Below are 4,444 nucleotides of genomic sequence, written 5' to 3' on the forward strand. Positions count from 1 at the left end.
CCATCCCACAAAGGACACACTCTGTCTACCTTGCCATCCTGCCACCCCAGTGTACCCACCAACTACCTCAACTGTCTCCATCTGAAGGTACTGACATAACCCAACTGTTGATGAAGGGATCCTATTGGGTCTTTGGATGTCCTCATGTGAGGCTGGCTCTCCTTCAGAAATGGCTCTACTCTGAACCCATTGGAAGCTGTAAGAACTCTCTCACAGATGGTGACATGGCCTCCTTGAGCTTTGGAAAGAGGTTCCTACATGGCAGAGAGGGAGTCAGGGAGGGAATCCCATGGGAGGTGGTTTAGGGGCCCCCATATTTCATCAGCATTCTGGGTTCTGTAGCTTAGATTACTAGAGCACACATATGAACAGCCCTGTGGAGTCTCAGAATGCTTCTGTCTCCTTCAAAGTAGACAGGCTTGGTGTCTTTGGGAATGGGAAATCATCAGAGCACATAGAGAATAGCCAGGGGTATGAGAGGGACAAGGCAGTAAGGATGAAAGTGTGACCACCTTCATCACGTGGTGCCCAGATATCCAGGGAGAAGGGTGTCTACCTGTTCATTAAAAGAATCAGCATGAGAGAAAAGATCCATAGCCACAGTGCTTCTAGAAACTGCAGCCTCCCATCCTCTTGGCCTGATCCATCCTGCTCAGTAGGTAGTCTTGTCTGGTATGACCTGAAGGCTAGCAACAGGTGTGCTTGGGGCCAACCCCAGCTGGATATTAAAACTAACTTTCCTTCCAATTCTAAAGGCCAGTGACAGAGTTTGATCTCCAGGCATCACAAAGCACTCTAGGATCACCCACATTTCTGGAATGAAATACTCCCAATCGACACCTCTAAGTGGTGGGCAGTAACCCTAGTCTGCAACTCAGGCCTGGCAAATAGCAGGTCTTCAACAAGCATCTAATAAGCACTTCTAGATTCAGCAGGAATAAGGCTGCATGATCTCAATGTCACCCCAATCTCTGTTCTGAGCTAAAGAATCATCAAAGAGGCCTAGGTCTGGTCCTCATCCCATATGTCTGGACACACTGCCTTCTGTGATGTGAGAGACTCAGCAGCTATGTGTGAGGTAAAGATCTAAGGTGGAGCTTCCAAATTATCCTGGTGTATTCCTGAAATCATCATGTTTTTTTTTTTTCCAGGAGGAAAATAGGGGGTTTGACCACAGCAGAGAACACAGCATGAGAGCTGAGAAAGACTATGTAGTGCTGGACTGATGGTGGCAGACAGGGCCACAAGCCAAGGAGTTTATGTCTAGTCACTGGCTAAAGCAGGGATACTCTTCAGCATCTCCGGGAGTAGGTGAGTCATGTCGACACTTTGATTTCTGCTCAGTGAGTCAGATTTCAATTTCTGGCCCCTAAACAGTAGGAAGACGTGTGTGTTAGTACTTAGCTCATATTGTCTCCTCACCACAGCAGTCACAGCAATGACCCTCTGGGTGTCTTGCCTGTGAAGTCCCCCATGTGGTCTCACCTCCTCTCTTCTATTGAGGACTTGAGCACCGATTCCTGCTGTAGAAGCACCTCTCACTGCTCTTCTGTCAGGGATGCAGTCTCCATCTTTCCAAGGCTCTGTTCATCTACACTTTATTCACTGGTTCCAGTCCTCAGCATCATGGAAGGGAGAACTCCAGAGTCATGGATGCTTTCTTCTCAGAAGCCTTCACAAGCTCCAAGCCCAGGGTGGGTGATGGTCTCTTGTCCTCAGGCTGTATTGGCTTGCCTGAGTTTGCTTTTAACGTCAGTAATTAACCTGACAACTTCTCTTTGCTATTAAACATTCAGTCCACCAGGTTACCCTTAATCTACCTATCATGGCCATAAAATAAGCACTATCAAACACGTGCCAACATGTTCCAGGCATTTATTTCTTTAGACCTCATGCCAGGAGGGAAGAAGACACTCAGAGTGGGGCTGACATATCTTTGGGTTGACATGGTATCTATCACTGTCATTCACAGGAGAAAGGACCTTGAAAACCCTGCTTCATCACAGAATCTACGAGAGATGATTTAGCTGTTCACAGGAATCTGGCTATTGGCCTGCGTGCCTGAGCAGACCACCTGCTGGAGGGCTTGCTCAGCTCCTCAGAGGCCTGAGTGTTTATGGAAGGAACACCATCAAGGCCAGAGTAAGTGGCAGTCTTCACACAGGACTCTCCCCAGGAGTCAAGTGTGTGAATAGCCATGGGCTCTCAGAAGGATCCCTCACCTCCCTCATTAGCCGCCAGCTCGATCTGTCCACTGTTGGAATGCAGCAGATGGGCTATAAAATATGAAGCAGCTTCCCAGCCTGCACAAACTCCAACCGCAAGGCAAATAAAGTCTGATTAATCACCTGGAACAGAAGCTGACACCTCCGGCTTATTGAAAGGGTGATCATTTCTGTGCATGGGAGAGAATCTTGTAGAATAGCAAAAAATACCCCTTTCCATGGAGGACAGCTCCATGATGAACAGGAGTGGAGGGGAAGTGCCCTCACCTGTGCCTTGCTAGGAGAGCCTGCTACAACCCTGTGTTGTCACTAGGCTGGGGGCCTTGACCTTCTCCAAGAAAGCATTTGGGGAATTATATAGAGGAGAATGGACAAAAAGAGGGTCATAGCAAGGACTCCAGAGTACAGAACTGTCTTAAGAAAAGAAATGCATATGAGATGGTTACCCAAGTGCCCAGGAGATCAGAGTGACAAGAGGGACTTTTCCACGGAAAGAGGTACCTTTTCCATCAGTCAATTTTCCATGCTAGGTTGGAAAGTTTTCACCACATGTGGTGCTGTCTGTGCTGTGGGGAGACACTTGACCCATAGGTCTTTATTCATCCAATATGGCCTACCGTGGTGTCAACATCCACCCATGTCCTTTGGCCAACAGGATGTGGATTTTATGGTTCTTGAGTCTCGGTGTCAAGAGTCCCTACCTAATGAAACCTCTAACACTATGTCATATTCCTTCTTTTCTGTTACCCCTGCAAATGCCTGGGCTGAGTCAGCCTCTCCATTCCACCATGAAAAGCATGTACACAAAGCCCTTACTTTTGCCGTCTAAATGAGCTTCATATTGCAACTCATCATGAGTGTGTGGCATTGAGCGATGAGATATTTTCTCAGAGATTCAGAGACTAGAAGGCCACACTCCTCCTGTGGGCTCCAGAGAAGACCCTGTCCAGTGGGCCCCTGATATCAATGGCACGGGCTACCCGTGCTCTGCCTATTTCACCTCTTCTCTTCCCTCACCTCCTCACCTTGAGATCTATAATTATGTCTGCAGGGGCACTCACGCAGTTCTGTGTCTTCAGTCCTCCATCTGTAGTAGTAACCAACCATGGATCAACAAAAAGACCACAGTCCTCCATGTATCGTATTGTTATATGGATGCTGGTCGCATCAGAACCTAACATGGGCCACATGATAGATTTCTGGGGATTGGCAATTGGACAGATGAATTTTCTCGGTACATACTTCAGCCTGTAACATGCTCTACAGCTGGCTAGGAGTTTAGAGACCTTTGGGTTAGTTCTCCCAACACAGTGACAAAAATCTCTGACAGAGCAACTTGTGAGAGATATGACTTATTTGGGGTCACAGTCTCCTTCAGTCCGTGGTCTCAGGGCTCCATTACTCATGGGCTGGTGCATGATGGGAATGAACATAATGGTGTCGGTGTGTGAAGTGAGACAAAGCATGAACTATGGTGGCATGGGAAGGGACTCCAGATATCACAGCGGAACTGTGTCCTAAGATTCTGCTTTAAATGGACACATAAGGCTATGAAACATGTGGAATCGGGACTTTAATCAGATCTCGCGTGGAATATACCCCTTGCTGAATATCAAAGAATAAATGTAAGCTAACTTGATGTTGCAATAGTCAGAGCAGACACAGCAGGTGTGTGTGCATGTGGGGTGACTGTGGTATTTGTGTATGCGCGTGGTGAGTGTATATAGTATGTGTGCATGTGTGGTGAGTGTATATAGAATGTGCGTATGCTTGTGGTATATGTATGTGGTGTTCATGCAATGCATGCTTACACATAGTGAGCATCTGTGTGTGTGTGCACACGCGTGTGCGTGTGTTAGTGGAGGACATGTATAATGTATGATATGTGTTTGTATAAATACAGTGAAGGAAACACACTGATAGATATAATTGTTATAAGAAATTGGCTCAGAACAGACTGGAGGCCGAGGCCTTCCCTCATCTGCCCTATGCAGGTTGGAGGCCAAGTGGGCTGTTGGTGTCATCAGTTTCAGTGTGAAGGTTGAAATCAAGGCAGTACAAAGCTGTAGATCCCAGTCCAAGGCAAGGTGTCACAACCCAGCTGGAGCAGGCAGTGGGGACAGAGGGAGCACAGATAACAGTCTTCTTCTATCCTTTTTTTCTGGCTGGAGCCCTGGATATATCAAGTGATGCTGCCTACTCTGAGGAGGGCTCTGCAT

Source organism: Cricetulus griseus, chromosome 2, assembly GCF_003668045.3.
Source record: "Cricetulus griseus strain 17A/GY chromosome 2, alternate assembly CriGri-PICRH-1.0, whole genome shotgun sequence".
Lineage (NCBI taxonomy): Eukaryota > Metazoa > Chordata > Mammalia > Rodentia > Cricetidae > Cricetulus > Cricetulus griseus.